Source organism: Neodiprion virginianus, chromosome 6 (genome assembly GCF_021901495.1).
Source record: "Neodiprion virginianus isolate iyNeoVirg1 chromosome 6, iyNeoVirg1.1, whole genome shotgun sequence".
Lineage (NCBI taxonomy): Eukaryota > Metazoa > Arthropoda > Insecta > Hymenoptera > Diprionidae > Neodiprion > Neodiprion virginianus.
In genome coordinates, this window is record NC_060882.1 from 4538843 (window position 1) to 4560089 (window position 21247).

Here is a 21247-nt window from a genome sequence, read left to right on the forward strand (position 1 = left end):
ACCTTCTTGGCACACGCCGGTACGAGAAGAGTATGATCCTGAAGGTCTGCAACGCCGTGACGACGTTGGATGGAAGGTAATCAATAATACGAGGCACCGCCGTTATTACATCAATCATGAATGTTTGGTTTGGAAAATCTGACGAGGCCCAAGCGACTCAGATTTGTATCTCGGTTTTACCGAATAATGAACGCCCCGCATACACCGAGATGTAAGCCTCTACACAACCCCGCGCTGTATACGAAAGTTAATTAACGCTCGGTTGACTGTTAATTGCTAGCTCGAGATCGGAAAAGGAAAAGGAAAAGGGCGAAACAATGAACGAGCCGTGCCGGGGCGAACGCGCCGGAGCGAGCTAAGAAATACGAAAACACCGGCGAGGTAGAGAAGAACGGGGTTTAAAGGAGAGGCGTGGAGGGGAAATTATTGTCAGGAATAAAGCTCCGCAGCACCGGCAACGAGTGAAAAGAGAACCTTTCTTATCCTCGTTACGATTTTCCTTTTTTCTTCGCGCCGCAAAAATCGATCGAGTCGCTACAAGACGGCGAGGTATTAATTTGTCGCGTTTATAATATTATGCAAAATTTGTAGTCCCCTCTTTTTTAACCCTCGGTACGCATATTCTGGCTGAAATAACGACACTCCGCGGATAATGAAGGCACCATCCGGCATTGTTAATTGCGAATTATCAATTAAGACCAATAAGAAGGGTGGGAATGTTGCTCGGAGATTTTCGTCGAGCTAATCAGCCTGTCACCGATCCTGTTCGATCGGTGCTCAGACGCGGTATCGCTTGTAACATTGAATAATAAAGTGCGGTCGAACTTCTCATTGGCTAATTGGAATCGAGGGCGAATCGCGACGGGGCCGAATAGCTTTCCGGCATTAAATATACGCAACAACTTTAGCGCTGACTAATTTCCGTTTTTACGACTCCGAAAGCGCTGGCTCCGTGCACATCGGCCGGCGCCCGACGAAACGTCCGTTATTTTAGAAGGTGCGCAAGTGGCCGGGCGAATACCGCTTTTAATTTACGTAAATTGCCGGTGCCTAGAGTGCGCGAGCCAACTTTTATTACGAGAGAGAATAAAATAATTTTACCGGGCTCCGACAACGGGGGGGCATTAAAGCGTGCCGCCGAATAGTGCCCGGTTACCAGCTACCCAAGTAAACGACTTTTACTCGGCTGCGAGGAGCTGCCGCATTTTCGTTACCGCCCGACCAATTTATGCCGTCAAATTTTCTGACGGGAAATTGAGAGTCAGTCGAAACGAAGACGGCGAATCTTACTCTCGTTTAGCCGCAGTTCGAACCCTCGGCAGCCTTTCATCGGGAGTCAAATCTCTTTTATCCTGGTTCGTCGAGGATTTGGACAGAGAATTCACCGCGTGAACTCGACCAGCAGCCGGCCAAGCCTCGTCCGCACCCTTGGTTTGGTTATATACGATCTTGTAATGATATTATATTAAACCCAGAGCTGTCGTTACTTCAAAATTAAACAATTCAAAGGTGGATCAACGAGCCATAAACCAGTTTAATAATTCAATTAGCTTCGCGGAGCGCTCGACTGTTGCTAACCGTCGACGATGTACTTCTATCGAGCATCCGAACCCCGATGTCCTGACTGATTAAATCCCTGTTACCCTCGTAACTGGCACAAGGACTTATCCCGGCTTCTACGAGCAGTCATCGTCCGAGCTCCGAGTTCCGGAAGCTCGGAATTGAGAAAAACAAACATGTTATCTCAAATTCTAAACATGATCGTTCGAAAAGGAGCGACAAAAACGCCCGGCTTCTCACCTTATAACCTTCGATTCTCCTCCCGTGTTACTTGCGTAAGATTTTCAAGGGTTCAGCGAACGATCCGAGACACGGAAGCTGAATCGCCAATCCCACGATCTGTCTAAGTAGATTCTGATCGGCGAAGCTTACCTGGGGATTGGATGTCCGAGTCAACGCGTGACGGGCTGACGGACCTGCGAACTATGGGATGTGGATTTACATAAAGGACCCATTAAGTCGCTGGTGTTTTATTGAAAGTAACACATCGGTGGCGTCGAGGTTGGTGAGCCGAGGTGGAAACGAAGCCGGAGGTTGAAGGCGGATCGCTTAAAGGAAAGTAATAACGTTTGTCGAGCGAGAAGCTACCTCGTCTTTCTTGACTCCACGCGGGGTGGTTAGACGACGAGGATGAAGGGGACTTCTTCGGTGAGACTTTATCCCAAGCCCCGTTCCCGAGAGGGGTGGTTGCGGGGGCGGAAGGAAGCGGGAGAAAGGGGTACGAGATATTATTAGCAAGGACGTCTTCACTCGGGCGTGAACTCACTTTCGCGACTGAATATACCAGCTTTGTAATACCGCGCTCACCCCCCGCGGCACATCACCCACCCTTCGAACATGCCGGCACCATCCCTCCTCCCTTACACCCTTCGTCCTTCCTCCTGGGCCGGGTCTCGCACGTACGCGTTTAATTGTCTCCAAAATCAGTACCGACGACTTTCATTCCCCCGAGTTTCTCCCGGACCGACTTTGAAATTGCGTGTTCTCAGGTGAACCGAACTACAGATCTACGGATATAACGGCTATAAGACCCTCAGTAACCGTCCCCGCAATTACAGTGAAAACGTACCCAGGTATACGACAATGCGTAACGTGGAGAAGGTCATAAGGTTCGATTCAACCTTCCCGCGCATTGTGTGTAAGCTTCTTTCCCCCTTCGAACGCGATGTGATATTTTCGGAGATTACCTCGAAGCCCATTAAGTGAGGTAGCCATGAATCGGCGAGGGAGGGGCTGATACACCGTGTACAACATTCGCCTCGCCGAGTGTGTTACATCATCCAAACCCATCGCCTCCCGTGTATCGGTGTGTGTGTGCGTGCGTGTGTGTGTGAAACCTGCTCATACACAGAATACGTGGTGCTTCATCGTTCTCTGGTGAAGGCGTAATTTACAATATATCAGGATCGTGTTAGCGGGCGCCGCTCGCATTCCGAGCACATCATTATTGCCAAAGCCACCCTTACTAGTAACGGGGTAGTATATCCAGTTCCGCGAGGAGCGGACCTAGCCTGGAAGCCTCGGACCGCCTCATGCTCATCCTCATCCTCATCCTCGACCTCATCTTCGTCCTGATCCTCGTCCGAAGGCCCTTCGCTTTGGCTATACCGAGCTTTTGCCTGGCTTTTGCAGCTTGCGAGAAGGCAAGAAGAGGGGCGATCTCGCCTATTTCCCTCGGTGGCCGAGAGTGGAAGCCACCCTGCTATAGTCCAGGCAGCACGTGAATCCTAATTTCTTGTTTGATCGAACTTTCCCTAAACTATGCCTACTATACCACGGACCGGGTTTATTGCCAGACAAGACTTTGCAGACCGCCCCTACACTTCATACCCCACTGCGTAAGGATATCGTCTTAGCGATCCTTGTTAACCGATATTAAATTTCGCCGACACTGAGGAGGGAATCGTTGTTCTCTGTCCACGCGGCCGAGGCCAACGATGATGCCGGTCCATGTTTGAAGGATATTCGGGCAAAGGGAACGTCTACTGTATCTCAAAGTAACTCGGTCGAAGGGACGTGGTGAGCGATCTCCTTGTAATAGATTCGTCCCACAACCTTCCATCCACATTCTTGTCTCCTGATTGATCAAAAATTAAATGAGAAAACGAAACACGCGTCCTACGGAACTTGGTGAAGTCTGCAGAATAGAAACGTTGACAATTGAGTTGAACGTGTGACGTTTAGCCCAGAGACGGACAAGGTGATCGATGCCAGCTGATAAGGTCCGGAAAGATTCAACGCGAATTATTGTCAGTTCTGAATATCCGCGATCCTCTTTTTGGTTTCTATTTTTGAGAGAAGTTTCCAGTGCAAGGATATTCAAGCGGGGGTCTTAGAGCGATAAGAAACCCGTCGGAGGCCGTGTGCAACGTGGATTCCCGAACCACGCGCCGAGAGAAAGGCCTCGGGTGGGTGTTAGAAAGTTGGGGTGTAATACAGACATCATGAAAAGAGGGTGAGAGTTTCGCTGCCGAAGATTTCCGGAGACGAACGGAGATGTCCGAGGATATCGGGGGGATGCGCGCGACGTACACCGGGATCAATACCAACCCCACGATGCGGGGCGCCGACCACCGACGTGAGTTCGTTGACGAAGCTGCTCACCGAGTTTCGACTCTCTCTTTCTCTCTCTCTCTCTCTTCCTTGCATCAACCCGCGAAGCTTCTTTTTATAGGATCGCATTGACGTCCGACTCGTAAGCCATCGTACTCCGATAACCAATCATCCCCCCGCTTAGCCAGAGGTTCAAATTTGACGGTATTAATTGGAACGAATAATTGGACAGGTGCTTCTTCGGAAAAAACATGCAATGGATAAGATTTTTCTGTTATCAAAGCGAGTTCGTTTCTGTCTCTAATCATGACGGGCTGAGTTTTGGCAATTGCCGATATTGAAAAAGACAGGTGAACCGTTTTCATGAGCGAAGAGTTTACATTCGGAAAGTAAATCGGATCGTTGCAGAGATGGATCAAGCTCGCAATGCCGCAGATTACGGTTCCGGCTCTGTGCAGCATCTTCGGTGTGAAACGAGTCCTGAAGGAATTTCTCGAAGGCACGGACCGTGCATGGAGGATGTAAAATGACTAGCACCTGATAGTTTGCCAGAGATATAAAGACGACTGATAATTAGGGTGCGTATGTACAGAATGCGATAAAGTCCCGGCGAACCACTTAACGAAGATACAGCCGCGGCATATCGAGGAGACAACGGTCATTCGGAGCGGACGCTTCGGGCAACTTGTCCCATTTTGATAACGAAATGACAGGGGAGTAATTGCATGGCTGCACAGCGAGTGGCCGATGGTCGTTGTTGCTTCGCCTCCCGAGAGTATCTATAAAGAAAGACGGATAACGGTAACGAGAATCCCGATGCCCAGGTGAGAAACAATTTCTTTAGCCAGGGGAAAAAAATAAGCACCGCTGTCGTACGTCAGAAACGAAAGGTATAAGGTGAGAATTTTATCAGAGATGACAGAAGCTTCCGGTTACCCTTGACTAATCTCAGTTTCATCGCGTAAACGACGCCCCTCGTCCGTCTTCGTTGCCGCCCCGTCCCTGAAAACGACGACAACGACGACGACGACGACGGCGCGGACCTCAGATGAAAGTCGTAGTTGAGTCGCAGTAAAATATAATTGGGTTTCGAGGATTATCCCGCGGGTGAGATAGATCTCCGTGCGACGAGTCCCGGTGTTCCCTACTCCTGCAGATATTCCCGGTGCTCCTCCAGGGCTCGGCCTCGACCGAAATCGCCCACCACCCCCGGCTCGACTGTGGCTGACACTTTGCAGGACCATATTAACGCGGGGAACCCGGATCCCGCCCCCTTTCTTCCCCCAAAGATCAGTTTCATTCCTTCGAGGATCTCTCCTGCGGGTGTACTCACCGTGAAAAGGAGACGGTTGGACGTTGCGAGTAATATTTTACAGTCGCCAGAGCGACGCATTTCGCTCGCGAGCCTCTCTTCAAAACTCCAATCTCTAATGGCCTCGCGAATGGTCCGCTGACAAAAGATACGACTTTCTGCGAACGCGGATGAAAGATACTGTGAAACGTAAATCCAACAGGCCGGGGATTTCTTTTCTAATTTTTTTTTTTTTTTCCTTCTTTTTTCGCTCTTCGTTTCTACTCTCTCCCTTTCTTGCTCCTTCACTTTCTCTCACACTCTTGATTCCGCGATCGAAAACGAGTCTTTCAACGAAATAAAAGAGAAGAAGAAGAAGAAGAAGGAAAAAAAAGGAAAAAGCTATAGAAACTCAAGAGCCCGAGTCAGCGAATGGACGTAGGGCCAGTAAATTGGCTTCGTTCGTTAGACTCTTTCTTTCCCTTCATCGTGCGGAGACGTTTCGCGTGACGCTTCCTCACCGTTGAAATTTTGGGGAAATTTATATGTATATACATACGTACATCGTGAAAATATACGGTATAACAGGTTTGAGAATTCAAGGTGAATACATAATCCACAAATCCTAATGCAAATTCAGGTGCGTCTTGATCCCCATCGGAGTACCGTGTAAAGGGATGAAATACAAAAGACTCTGGAGCATTAGAAGAAAAGGGGAAAAAGAAGAATTTCTGTGTCGAGCCACGTCTCATTATCCAGATTTAAAAAGTTAACGGCTTAGATTTTTTTTTCTATACCTCAAGCGAGCTTTTCCGGGTTGTTTTCACTTTCTCAAATTCAACGCAGCTCGTTTCGTAGAATACAATAGGCTCGGCCAAACCTTTTTGAGAAATGCAAATTTTCATCTATAGTATCGCCCGGAATTGGTTAGAAAAAATAATAAGCACTGTGCTATAAAAGTCATACGACTTCCTGCGGAAAATAACAACGCTGGGCGTTAGATACCGACAGCTGAATCAAGGCAGCAGGAGATAAAGGAGCGTGGAAAAAAACCTAAATACCTAACAACTGATTACCTAACCGAGAGACAAAAGAAACGCAAAATGAGAGGCAGAGCGATAGGGGTGAGGGACTCGGAGAGACAAGCGAGGCAAACGAGTTGAGGCTTAGCCTCGTGATGCTGTAAGTGAAAATCAGGTGGTCCGGTGTAAGCGGAGAATAAAAAGAGGGCGAGAAACAAGGTCTGGAAAAATGACGACGGTGCAGAAAAGCGGCGTCGAGTTATATGAAATCGGACGCATACCCACCAACCAACCGACGTATTATAGGAACGGTTTGAGATGAGGAGCCGGTGAGCTTTACCCGGTGCAAAGGGGATAACGGAGTCGGCCTGAACTCGGTAGGAAATAGAAGGTGGAAAACGGACGGCAAGGGAGGAGAAACGAGGGCTCGCGGAAGGACCGCGCGGTGCATTGTGTATGAAGCTTGGCTAATGAGAATGAAAAGCCGCAAGAAGGGAGAGACCACAGGCAAAGAGACGAAGAGGGAGGAGGATTTGACGGGGAGGGGCCTTAAGCAGTCACGGATGAAGATAAGCAGATAAAAGAAATGGTTTCGCTCGAGGACGAGTGAGCTTCTCGAGGACCCGGAACGCGAATGCCAGTCAGAGAGTGAGAGTGCGTCGGATACGAGCCGAGAGAGAAAGCGGGATGGGAAAAGAAAGAGGAGAGAACCGTACCCAGAGATACATCTTGGGCGGACGCGGGGGCGATGCGGACTGCGATAAAGACCGACTGCCACACGCCGGATATCCGCTCTTCTCAATCTACCAACGATTGACGCTTGCATCGTTGGCGATTTCGTCAGGAAAGCCTCGACGCAACTCCAACACGTAACGAGATGCCCGAAGCGTCGAACCGTTGCCGATTAATTTCAATTCTTATTAAAATTTTTTATTCAATATTCAAGGGGTGAAATTCAGCGTGAAAAATTTTAAACTCGATTCACGTTCATGTGTGTGCAATAAATGGCAAAAAAACTGTGATCAAAAACTGCCTTCTGATTCCAGTCGATTATGCTCACTTCCTGGGAAATCTCTGACGAGGGTTAGAGTTGAGAGAGTCGACAACCTATCGCGGAGCGGAGACTGTGAAGGGTGAAAAAAAGAGAAAAAGAAAAGTATATGAAAATAAATAAATAAATAGATTTCACCGAGCGTTGATCCAGCCTTAAGTCGCAAAGAGGAAAATCCGAGAGCCGAGCTGCTAGCTTTACAAGCCTTGATTGGAGCCCAGGCGCGAAACTGATAGAACTCGATAGTTGCTACAAGTCTGTTCATCCTCTGAAAGAGTAATTTCTTCAACACAGTTTCGAGGTACTCTCAAAGCAACTAGATTCTTTCTGTAATTCGAAAATGATTAAGCAAGGATTTATCAGTTTCTCTTTGTCGCCCGCAATTGATAGAACATGTATTATTACGCTTCGTTACGCCTGACGACGCTGAATGTAAATTGTGAAGGAGAGACGGAAGCTCGGCCGCTCCTAGCTGTCACAACAGCAACGACACGAACGCAACTTTGTTTCCACCTGAATAAGGTGAATGTTAAATCACTCTTGGGTATCTAGTGCTTTCGGTGACACTGGAGGGACTTGAATGCGCAGATTTCTTTTCTCGTAAATGCGATCCGTCATTGTTTCGTCCGTTCTTGCTTCCTTCCGTTCAAGGACCGGGAAAAAGAAGAAACGGATGCACCGACCGTATCGATTCATTCGGGAATTTCGATCGAGACAGGATAATATCCCGGTATCAAAAGGCGAGGAAAATGATGCGGCGAAAGATACACCGGCCTGCATTCGGGGGTTTGGAAAAAGGTCGAAACGAGACGGTTCGTTCTGCGTCTGATCTGTCAAGTCTGTAGCTCGGAGTTTTTTAGTGCCTTGCAAAGATACGATCAGCTCAGTAAGATCTATATAGAAATTTCTTTGGGCCCGGCTGGAGGGTGAATTGAGGAGAGCAAACGTGTGGAAGAAAGGAATGAAATCACGCTACTGGAAATTTCCTAGATTCTATACTAGGCGATACAACTTGCACCGCGAGCTTTTCCGTCGCATCATGTACTTACTGGAAGTATTCCATTCCACAAGTTTTACGACGAGCGATACAATATGGCTCGGCTGGGAACGCGGAGCGAATCAAGAATGAATCCGTCCCATGCAAATTCAACGTTTCAGAGGATAGTAGCAAAGGTTGGCGTGTATAATTGAACGAATACTCGGCGAGACTTGGATCGAGGCTTTTGCGAATGCAGATTTAACGGAGAACTATTTTGTTCTTAGACTGCAGAGCGATTGGTAATTACGGTTTAAATTTTTCGCGAAGAGTTTAAGTCGCTCGATTTGGACAGACTCCGTTGCTGCCAAAGAGCATTCGTGCCTACCCAGAGATAACAAATATCTAGTAGCGCGTGAGAGGAATCAACACCCCGGACCGGAAGTAGACCGGAATCTCAACCCACGCTCGTCCACACACCGAGAAAGTTGGAAGTCGACTGTCAAAGTCAAACGAACTATCCTATCTCCCTCGTCGTTTTCTATCTGGTATATACGAACCCGATCTGTTTCTCCGGCACATTTACTACGCCAGCTGTATTTCGCGCAGAAACATTTCGCGTATCCAATTCTAAACTCGGTGAACTCGTTCAAGGATCGAAATAAGGAATCAAGGTCCAATCCTATTTTCCTAAGGATGATAAACTTCCCCAGCAAAGTGGGCTGAACAAACATTGATACCTATTACGTTGAAAGGGCATCCTTATTACGGGCCTGGTGAAGGGACAACCGATAAAATTACCTTCTAGCTGTAATAAATCCAGAAAGAATAAGTCGTAAACTCGATTAACAATCTGGCGAGAAGAACAATAACATTTCCTTCCCAACGAGGATGGAGGACCTCTCGGTAAAACGCATTCCAAAAAATTTCGTCACATGTGATACGCTTCGTCCTTCGCTGCAAAGTAATTATTAAAAAATACGTCGGTCCTCACCGTGAAAATTCTCCGCTGCAACGACGAACCGTGTATTATAACCGGGTCACTGCGATGCTCGCTTGAAGGATCAAAGGGAATTCCGGAAGGTGACCGAGCAAAATATTAAGGTTTCCGCTTGGCGCAGCAACTGAATGTGGGCTAATTAGTAATTACATTCGGGTTGAATTTAATTATAACGCACCAGAGGATAACATTATTGCTGCTTGCGTTTCTCTCCACTTATTACACCTATACGCTGTGCAACCGACTATACAAGTTTTCTGAAAGCAGCGCTGCATACCGGGTGTTCCATTCGAACAACATGTCGGCTCTGGATTTTTCAAAATACTCCGTCTATGCTCCCGCCGATATATAATCCATTACGGTACACGAATCGTTTCGGAAACACTCGCGTGGAAGGATCCCGGCGCCTTTGGAGGCTGTCAAGTAAAGTTTCAGGCCACATTAAACCGGACATTAATTAAGAATCAATTGGTGGGTGTCAACGCGTTTCACGAAAGCTCGCAACACGTGTCAGACTCGAAACTTTTGCCGGGTTAATTACATCGACAAGGTACGTGTCGAGATGAAAGATAGCCATAGCCATGGCCGTAACCGGATTGCGTATGTACGCGATGGCCGGATAACCCGGGGGACGGGCAGTCGGGTAGAACATGTCCCTCTACGCGATGGAATTTTAGCGAGCAATTAGAACGATATGAAGTCCGCGCAGGTTCAGAGGTACAACGGTGAATAATTTTGGCGAACGAGCACTGACCATGTAACGAGCCGGCGTGCGATAAACAACGAACCTGACCACGTGGAGCTAATCGCTCTATTGTTAAACGAACGAGCGTCAGGCTTGCTCATCCGTCTTCTAACGCGGTGCGAGCGATCTCGGCTCCGCTTTCCAATCACCGCTCATAACTCGTCAACGCGTTTAATACCGCGGCGGAAAAATAAATCCGGAATTTGACCATCGCCATGGACCGACCGAATCGACACCCTGAATTCTCAGCTCCGTAGGCAGCCGAGAATAAGGGAGGAAGGACTGCGGTTCGGGAACTCAACGGCATTAGCGGAATTACCGGGATACCAGGCGTGCGGTATTGCGAAAAGAAAATCCCGATGTCGACGGAACGGAACGGAGCGGCGCAATCAGAACTACAAATAGGAATTAGTGTTGAGCCGCGTGCAAACAATGCCACGCGATTGATTGACTTTTCGCCCTAGCGCGTCGCGTTTGTGTGTACATACATGTGTACACGTCTAGTCCTGTGGCTGCAGATTTCGGGGTGCGGATTCGTCGAGGGTACATGCATCGTCTCTCGGCAGGACGTGGGGCGCAGGTCGCACGTCACGTCGATCCGTTGGGGCGCGATAATCCCGACGGAATTGAGACAGTCGACTGACCCACGGATGATCAGAATTCCGTGCGGATCTGTAGAGGAACGAGAGAGCCAACGACAAGTATCGTAAGAGAGAATAATAATGAAATAAGGACGTAAAATAAACACCAAGTTTCACCTAAGTGAGATCCAGGAGAATCTTAGGCGACGCGGAAGGGGCGAAAGAGGAGTGAAAAGACCGTACACCGAAAGTATCTTCCAAGAATTCAATTAAGGCATGCCTCGGCTACACGCCCTTGTCGTCCGTTCTCTCCTCGAGGTCCACCTTATCTCGGAACCGGCGTATTCCATGACTCGTCAGATTTCACAGACTCTTCAATAACTCTCTCAACACACCGGCCACCCACAGCACTCTCTCTCTCTCTACCACTCTCTCCTGCTCTTTTTCTTACTCGCTTTTCCCCCTCGTCCATTATCAGCTTCGGCCCAGAAAACAAGCCCGGCCTATTTCCGCGGAGCGTCCACAGCTGGGGTTTCGGATATATATTCTCACTCGATTTTTTTCACTCCAGAATGAGGCACCCGACCTGTTATTCCCATAGTTTTGGTTATACGTGGCGTCGATCAACCTGCGCGGCAGCGTGATCGTGTACCTGCTACCTCGATCGCGATAAGAAAAAAAATCGAGGTGTTGTGTAGCTGACTGCAGGAAGGCTGGTGGCTCTTTTCGAAACACAATCTGGCATCCGTGAAGGGAGATGGTCGAATGACGCGCAGTTTTAAGGGGCACAGTTCAGTGACCCGCACGAAATAAGAAGAGTAATTACCACCACCCTCCTTTTCCTTACATCCATCTACGTCACAGCGAACAGGCAGGACGTAAAATTTTCACCCGTCGAACTGTGAATCTGGAAATATCCCCAAAAAAATAAAAAGCTAAAGCAGCCCAAATCTTCCGGGAGGACATTTTCGGGCTGAAATGCGAAAGTGCATGAATTCCATGGTGAAAAATTATCGATATTTTTCGGAGAGTGAGAAAACGATAATTCTGCAAAATACGTAACACTGTATCATGCGAAAGGCAATCAAGTCGTGCGAAATGCTCTTTTCATTTCGCTATCAATCATCTTTATTTACAGCGACTCCTTGCTTTACTGTGTCTTAATTTTTCTGTCCCATATTTCCCCAGGGTCAAATTGTTCCTGGGCCTTTATTTATGTGTCCCATCGAACCGCGCCCCTTATCGTTAAAACTCTGGACCGAAGCGGCGTGTGTCATTCGCCACACCGTGTTCCTCGGAACTGTAAGCCATAGTTGCCCTCTCCCAAGAATCACCTTCGACCTCTCACCTCCGTCTCATTTTCCGTTTCTCTTTCACTCCGCTCCGCGGAATTTCCTGCAGGCTATCTCCTTTCACCCTAGAAATCGCAGCCCGCAGTTCGGGGATTGGGTGCCGCTTTTCACGCGTCAATCTCCTCTACCCCAGTTTTCACTCCTCGCGATACTCCCGCTTCGGCGCCCCGGGATGTGCGACTACGATCCCAATAACTTGGCACTACATTCTCACCACCTGCAGCCCACTTACTTAACTATACTTCACCAACTTGTCCCTACCTATTACAATTCGGCGCCCGAATCCGCGGCGGGATAACGAGATGACGGAATTTGGTCACCGCGCGTCATTAAGCTCGACTGGATGACGGGGTGACGATACCTGCAGTGAAATTCAACCAGCTTCTTAATACCGCTGCAAACACCCTTTGTACAAGTAAGCCTGGCTCTGAGAACGACGGAAGGATAACTTCAGTGCAGTTGAAAAATATTAGACTCGTATATTGGTTTCGTCGCCAAATCTTGTTGGGTGTTAGTCGACCCTCGATCTTTTGAAACGAGTCAAATCAGGTCGCGAAGCTTAAGGCCTACACGCGTAAGCTCGAATTGCACTAACCGCTCGCGAATAGCAATACTGAGGAGTTTATAGTAGCCATAATGTCTCTATCTGGTATTCGGAATCAGGACGCTACATCCATTCGATACCATCGCAAATTCACCAGTGAATTTCCTCTTACAGTGTTCCTGCAGGAGTCGCAATGCCAATGGTGGAAACCCGCCGGTCGTTCATCCCTCACGTGTACCGAGTTTCCTGGTTGCCATCCCACCGCGAACGGCTCTGTTTTCCGTACCTCCGGATCTGCCGTTTGAATCGATAAGCGACTGCTAAGCCCTCGCCGTCCGCTCCATCGGAATCCATTGAGAGTTGAGTGAATTTGATTAAAGGATTCGATTAATGTTGAGCATCGCGTTTTCTTTTATGAACTTCAAAGGAGGCCTTCATCCGCCCTTCGCATACCCCGCCTCGCTTTTGGCTCGCGTTTTACCGCCGACGTTGCTTTCGTATTCTGTCTGTGTAAGTGAATTTTCACACGTTTTGGGGGCCTGTGTAGAGCAATAAAGATTTCGCTTCACTTTTCTATTTACACGAGAGACGCTGTTTTGCCCATATCTTTGTCTTTACGGAAGAGAAAGTGAGAAAATTCTCGCATTTTTTTTCCATTTTTCGCACCATCGTCATTCGTCTAGCAAGACTCGATGACATTTTCCAGAGCGGTATGAAATCCTCGACGTCTCGCACCCCGCAGGTAGTCTAGCCTATCTTTATCCTTTAACCCCGGTACTTTCTCTGCCAAATATCACATCGCGTTTATGCTTTGTTAACAAGGATTTTCGGTGGCGTCGAAGCCCTCTCCACCCCACGCCTCCTTTCCGCCCTTTCTTCCTACCCTCCTTCAAAGTAGGGGTATTTTCGCGATGTTACACAAAGTTTCGACATTACCATATTCCACGCATTGGTGTTAATGTCCTTTGTGGTGGGGAATTATTTGACGGTGCCCTTCCTAATCCAGTGCCTCCTTCATACGGCACGCCGAGTCCCTTAAATCTGATTAGAGGGCGAAACTCCAGTGCCATTTATCAGTTTACTTTTCTCTTGCATTCGGATATTACAATTGAAGGATACGTGTGATGCACAGATGCCGTTCAGTCGCCATGTTCCAATTTCTACAATAAAACGAACCGCTGAATCCATTTAGCAGGTGTGACATCCAACGCGACCGGTCACCGAATCAAACCAGGTTGACGATTCAATTCGAGTTAAAAATCCCGGAGTTCCTTTACCAGCTGAGTGTCTAACAACGAATGACGCAAATTTGACTTGTACATAAATGACGAACGAATAAGCGATGTGTATCGATGAACGTCGCATAAAATAATAAACGAGCACTGCTGAGGTACGTGACGTTATGGACGTACGGTTACTCGGTGTATGTATGGAGGAGAGTATAGGACAATTACCAATTGCCCGATAGAGAAATTTATGTAGTTGCCCAGTCGATAACTAACGGTCCCTATATAGATAGTGGCTGGTGAATCGCCTGACTACCCAACACCTACCTCAGACCATCGGTGGGAAATGAACTGTGAGAATATCACCTGCAAGCTGAAACTGAGTTTGTGAAAGTTCGAGGAGTGGCAAAAGCTTGTCTATCTCGAACGGAGAGTATCAATCTTAGCCACCGAGGCTTAGCGATCGTAAAGAATATGAATCACACGCAGAGGAACGAGCGATAGTCACTCCTGCAAACTCATCCCCAACGATCTGTTTCTTTTTTAACATCTCACTGTACCGGTGGTACGGACTCTGTTCGACTAATGGAGCGCACGTTATTTGCTCAACTTCTCGTATTACGGAGCTCATATATACGCCTCGTTCGTATATGAACTCGCACCCTTCGCATTGGGTTCGGTGTGTATTTTTCGCTGGCGATATATTGAATGAACTAAGCGAAAATCGCATAATGTGTAACATGAGCGAGCTGTACTTTTACATCGACGTTTTTTGTTTTCGAACAGGTAGGCATTATGAAATTATTGTACGAACGGCGTAGATTTCGAGTGGTATAATTCATGGCTGGAGGGTTTCTAGTCCTGGGTGGGATTTCTTGGGGCTTATATAGTCTGCATTTTTAAGGAGTTCACCTCGGATTAAAGCTCAACGGTACCTCGCGCGGCACTAATCCCAGGTGCTCGTAGCCATAACCGCAGTAACGACTAGGGATTTTGCTTGCGCAATTCGACCGACCCAAAGCAACCCCCTGGAGGTACGTACGTTGAGGGAATAAGTTAGAACAATACCAGTGGGTGTGTTTAAACGGTTCCGCGGTGAAACACTCATTAACGATACAACCCCGGTTGCGTGTTGCCTTTCAGCGAAATTAATCCCGATCTAAAAACCTGCAAGCTCTTAGGTTCACGCTGCATAGAACAAACAGATTATTAAAAAAACGAGCAATCGAGTTCCGGGGAAGCAAACTAAAGTAGCGGGAGATCGTCGCGGACATAGCACAGAGACGAAACAATTATCTCCGGAAAGTAGACGGAGGTGAACGACGAATGGCGCTCAAAATAGTATCACAATTTCATCACGGGCTTCCTATGGAAACACCATCGTTGCGGTGCAATTTGCGCTGGCTTCTTAGCGAACAACGGGCCAAGTTTCATGCGGCAGCTTATACATCGTAGAAGGAGGACGAAGCGGTTCGCCTCTGCACAGGAATAAGATACCAAAGAGGACTGTAATCAGTTCTCTTACTAATTAATTAACCAATTCCTGAGAGGTAGGGAGGGGGCGGGGTGAATACACGCTGTGGTAGATATAGTGGTAGAGGAGACGGGAGGGGCAAGAAACTATCCATCGATGCTCAAGTTGCAGTTTACAAGTTTCTCCAGAGAGGATGAGAAACTCCGGCGGAGAAGCGGGCGCGGAGCGTCCTGCTCCTGCTGCTTCAGGAGTAGGCGGAAGGAAGCGAGGAAGGAAGCTGCCGCCCTTAGACTAGACAACCCAAGACCTCCAACCGCCACTTCCATCTTCACCCTGCGCAACCACCAAGAGGTTGGAGATCTCGCTTGTTACCGTACCGCGGCTGTACGTTAGACCGCCGATATATATTCGCAGTTAGCCGGGCTATCATTCAATGTTAAACGGCTCGTGAACTCCGGCAAGGTAATCCAACCATCGATTAAACTCGGGTTAACCTTACCAGGGTATTTAATGTCTCGAATTAACATCCCGTTTGCATCCAATAACTCGAGCCTCGATTACTCTTCCATCGCACAACGATCCGCGCACGCACCGTTACGTTGAGCGGATATTTTTTTCGCTATCGCAAGTACATTTCGCTACTTGAAATCACGATCAGTTGAGTACGAGAAAATGGAATCCCAAAGCGGTCCGGACGATTAGCGGAGAAGTTAAGGCGGGCCCTGCTCGGTATTTTAGGTTTCAGATGGACGCCCCTACGGCGAATAGGCTCGTAAAGATTGAGCAATAAAACGGGGCTCGATCTGATAAAGAGTGTTAAACTCGTACGACGAATCGAAGTAAGGTGGGGCGGTGGTTGTGTACACACCGCCAGACCATTTACGATCAATGTATATCTGTTTGAAGAAATGATAGACAAGAACAGAGCATAACATGATCGGATCGTCGAAGAGGCGGGAGGGGGGAAAATGAACGCGGGGCAAGAGGCCCAAGCAGAGTCTAAACGCTGGGGTGGCGAGTCGAGTGGATGGGGTGAATGCGCCGGTGCAGGTTCATGCCAGGGAAACATTATCCTTGGAGGGTTTTACCCCCTCCTATTTTTCACACCTTTTTTTCTCCTCCCCTTTCACTTCATGCCTCCCTTCCGTGGTTTAGCCGGGGAACGAAGGTAAACGTAGTTGCCTAAACACCCCCAACCCCGAGTCACCCTCCGTTATTATTTCACGGTAATAGAGTTATCACGACTCGCTTTTTACGTCGATGATCCTTCGAAAAAGCTCGCTTTCTCTCGCTCGGCGTACAAACGTTCACCAAAATGTTGTCTCAGCCGTTACTGCCTTTCAGGGGCCGCAGGTTCAAAACAGGGCAACCGCCACTTGGTCTCAAAGACCTTGTGTACTCACTCGGAGGAGGGTTCGGGTCGTTAGACGCGTCGGTATCATAGGATCGAGTCATAATTTGCTGGCGTTTACGAGGCAAGGATATGCGTCTACGTACCTATTCCCATATCGAATAATTTATCCATACCAGCAGACGACGCGGTGTAAAAACACGCTTCAACGAAAATGGGTTCACCGAACCGAGACTAGGATATAAAAAAAAAACAAAAAGAAAAAGAGAGATGGAACTAAGAATAAATCACATGGCAGAGATAATGAAATAAAAAGAGAATCTGCAATACCAGAAATTACATTAAATTCACCGTATCCAGATAAGATTTCGAACGGGCAAAATTTCAATTCGATACCTGAAATTTCGAAGCGTGCATGACACGTACGTACGTATGTATGATAACAGCGCGATACCGGCAGGAGAGGCGTCCTTGCGGGTAATGGGGTGCCTCAGGACACACATAATTCCGAGACATATTGCGGCGTGCGTTGGTGGCGCAGGACGTGAGGCCGAGGTAGGCACCGGCTTGTGCGGCGCGACGTTATCGGGCCGGCTATTTCAGACGGATTAACATAAATCTATAAAGTCAACGTTATTCCCGAGCGAAGGCAGTAATCTGTAGATTAGACGGCGCACGTGTCCTTGTCGCGTCCTGTGTATCTAAAGGACCTGCGTAAATAGAGTTAACGCGTGTCAGGCCGACGTGTCCTTCCTCGGTGGGTCGTCGGCTGCAGCCTGCATCAGGGTGGAAACGTGTGTTCTCGACGCTCATGGGCACCCAGAGAATGGTTTTCAAGGGGTATCGGAGAGACGAGATAACCCGGCTCTCTGTCTCTTCCTCTTCATCTCTCTCTTTCTCTGTCTCACCGGGCAGTCGATAGAGTTATCCGCATGTTCCTCCACCTTCTCCCGTTGCTATCAATCTATCTCTTTATCTCGTTTCTTTTTTTTTTTTCTTTCTTTTTTTTTTTTTAACATATCCTTGTAACCCAGCCCTAACGCGTTTTAACATCAACGCGTTATCAGCCGTCCCATATACCATACTTTACGGACTAATAGAATATGCTAACGCGCTATAGCGCTCAAACGCGCGCATCAATCCCGACGGACGTCGGGGTAAAAGTTTAACCGAAACGTTATACGTGACTCCGGTCGCTGCTCACGCGGTCGGATGACTCGGAGATACACTTTTCTTTTTTATATATAATAAATTTTATCCGGCTCCCAGATATTTTCGACTGTACGTATCAACGCTATCTTAGCCCCTGCTGTAATGCCCTGCCAAGAGCAATATGGTTAACGCGTCGTCGCCCTGTAATCATTCCAGCTAGATCGTAAACAAACTCTCGTACTCGTTCGCTCGCTCGCTGGCGGCTGATTAAAATTACGATTATTTCCAACCGAAATTTATTTTTTAAAAGAGGATGAATAAATAATATAACGCAGAGATGTAAAACATTGGTGAAAAATTGATTTTGTTAACAGTAATCTCAAGAGTGCAAAATGGACTCACTGTATTTCACTCACCTTAATTGAAAAGAAAAAAAATAAAAAATAAAAGAAAGAAAAATCGATTCAGCCATCTGCTCTGAATTCGCGTGTTCGTTTGTTTGGTTTTTCTCTAAGACCTCCATGATTTTACCTCACACCCCCATTTGCTCCTATTCGCGTTCACATAGAAAAGTTATACCCTGGGATTAGCCCCGGAGTATTTCACCGTTCAACGGGAATGTTACGGCAGTTCATACCAAGTGGCTATAACACTATGCGGAACCGTGACAAACCTGCCAGTTTTTGTACCCAACAGTCGCTGCAAACAAGCGAAAGATCAGGTAAACGGTTCGAACAACAGAAAAGTGTGGACGAGGTTGTTGGAGGTCTCCGACTGCTCGGTTATCGATTTGCCTATCCGCCTGCGAGTCTTCGGGAGCAAGTGCAGTCGCACAGTTGCATGGGTAAATCAGAGAGAGAAAGGGAGAGGAAGTAGAAGACACAGAAGGAAATAGAGTCGGAGAGAGAGAGAGAGAGAGCGAGAGAGAGTGAGGCACTTGATTGACTTTTCTAATTGCGAGCAATTACAACGGGAAGTAGCTACATCAAACGTAATTAATTGTCGCATACTGGGGTTGCTGCAGTGCAGCAGCAGTAGCGGCAGATTCGTTGCCCGACGGTAGGTGGGAAAAGTGTGACGTTTCCGCAGCCCTTTTTCAAGTTACCGTACAAACCAGTGGCGCTCATACCAAGAGCGACCCGGCTGATTGCTTCGTGGTAAATTCAGGAGGGTTCAAGAGGAGCTGAATGCGAGAGCGAAAGGAGTGCCGGAAAGGTGGGTCGCATAAGCAGCGCCGTGGGAGCAGACGGAACAGGTGATGGTATCGACCTGGTGGAAGGAAGCAGGAGCCTACGGGATTCCCGTAGTGATACGGTAAGGAACGAGGTCACCGGGTGAAAAAGATTCCGGCTACGGAGTTTCGTTACCTTTAAAGAGATTGTCGGTCAGGCACAGCGGCGATGGTCCATCAGAAGATTGGACTCCGGCTATAAGGGCATGAAAAGCCGAAAACGAGGAAGGACTGAAGGAGACAAGAGACAGAAGACGGGAAGTTAAATGGATTGACGTCCGTCGCTCGATGCGTTCGTTTCCGATGTCTCGAAAATACTAGCTCGTGTCGAGGAGTGAGTATGGGTGCGGGAAAAGTTTTTAAATCATTTGAAAAGGGGTCGACCGACAACTCGATGCAACGATTCAGGCCAAGGCTTATCCCGATCGCGAGGGGTTAATTGCCGTCCGGAAAGTCGGTTTTTCTCTGGGTAAAAAGTTATTTCGAGTCTCGACGCTTTAGGGTAAGTTTTGGCTTCGACACGCGATATGGAGATGCGTGAAATACTCGAACTCTACTCGGCTACTCGCCTTCGTTTACCGCTACGGCTTTCCTCGCGAAGAAGCCATCGAATCGGATCGAGATAAGGATAAGCCTGCCGGTAAGGTGGCAGAATTTCGGGCGGGAACGGTGGAAATTGGCCGATTCTGAATCTGAGTGCCGATCTCGAGAAACGGCAACGGTCAGGCTTTTACTAAAATCTTACCAAGGCTGACCAAATTATCGAGAATGTGGTAATTTTCTCCACGTCTCGGTGCTTTTGTGAGCTTGTGATTTTTGGCATTTTTATAAATTCCCTCCGCGCGGTAACTCGGCTAACGTAATTATATAAAATCGCTAAGCCGGTTAAGCGTTAAAACCCGGTAAGTTTATTTAGCTTGGGGCGTTTAGAGGGGGAGAGAGCGTAAACAGCGAGAGCGGCGCCGGGAGGGAAGAGCGAGAGCGAAAGCGAGAGCTGCGGGGAAATAATTCGGTTATCCATGAGTTCAGTTCCGCGTACGCCAGGGTTGATACATCGCGTCCATTAACGGTATGCGCGATCAAACCTAATTATAATGTATCTCTCCCCCGTCTTCATCCCCTTCTTTCGCTTCACCCCCGCCTCGACAATTCGAGGGACAAGGCGCGGGGGTGGCGACCTCGATTCGCGGGATTACGGCCCCCGGTTCGATTATTATCGGAGCAGGCAGGCAGCCAACCAGGCAGGTAGCCCGACTCGAAGCGAATCGAATGGGTTCGATCGACTGTCGGCAAGAAAATGCCGACATGAAGTATGGCGGAAGGCTGGAGTCTTTGTTCACTACGACGTCGCAATCGGGTTTTATACGGAATATCAATAAAAGATATAATACCGATACCAATATATATATATAAATACAATATACATACACGGGTATACGTATACCGTCCATGTATTCTTGGCAGAGCCGCAGAGTCACTCCGTTCCGCAGCAAAATATACTTTTATAATAAGGCTGCTTTTCAGCGCTTCTACGTTTACAACGCTGGATCAATTTGCTAAATAATTTCAATTTCGCAGTCACAGTTGGACGATACGGAATAGGATAAAGTTTTATTGGGCAGTAGAATCAAAACCCCTTAATAATTGCAAGAGTAAAATACCAGTGCACGCTTATAATAAAGGTAGTAATATTATTATCGTACGATAAAAGAGTACAAAATATGTACACTTATAACGGCCGGTTAATCGCAACCGGTTTGCGAATTGACAAAATTACACGTAACGATATAAATTCCGTGCTCTTTCGAACCGTTAATCTATAATCGCGAACTTAACGGAGCTAAGAATTCTCTAGTTCCCCGATAGGTTTCACGACTGCACTGTTGCAGAGTATCGGATTCAGAGTGAAACTGGATGCCTTGCAGCATCTGGCAAAATAGTTGTTGCCCATAAAGTCGCTCTGTATAGCCACTCCATGAGACCTCCCAGGGGAGTAATTAGCAGCCGTCACACTCTCAACGGGAGGCGAGATCTTCGGCTTCATATTTCTTTCTACGTCCTCACGGTACACCGTGTACATGGTATAAGCTATAAGGTATACATAAAGGAACGAAGGCCACGAGGGATGTAAAACTATC

General features: G+C 47.8%; 1 protein-coding gene across 4 annotated transcripts in view; it reads left to right on the forward strand.

Moving 5' to 3' along the window:
* LOC124306763 (teneurin-m) overlaps positions 1 to 21247 on the forward strand; it is a 342803-nt gene that overhangs the window by 155011 nt on the left and 166545 nt on the right. The gene's annotated exons all lie outside the window — the stretch shown is intronic.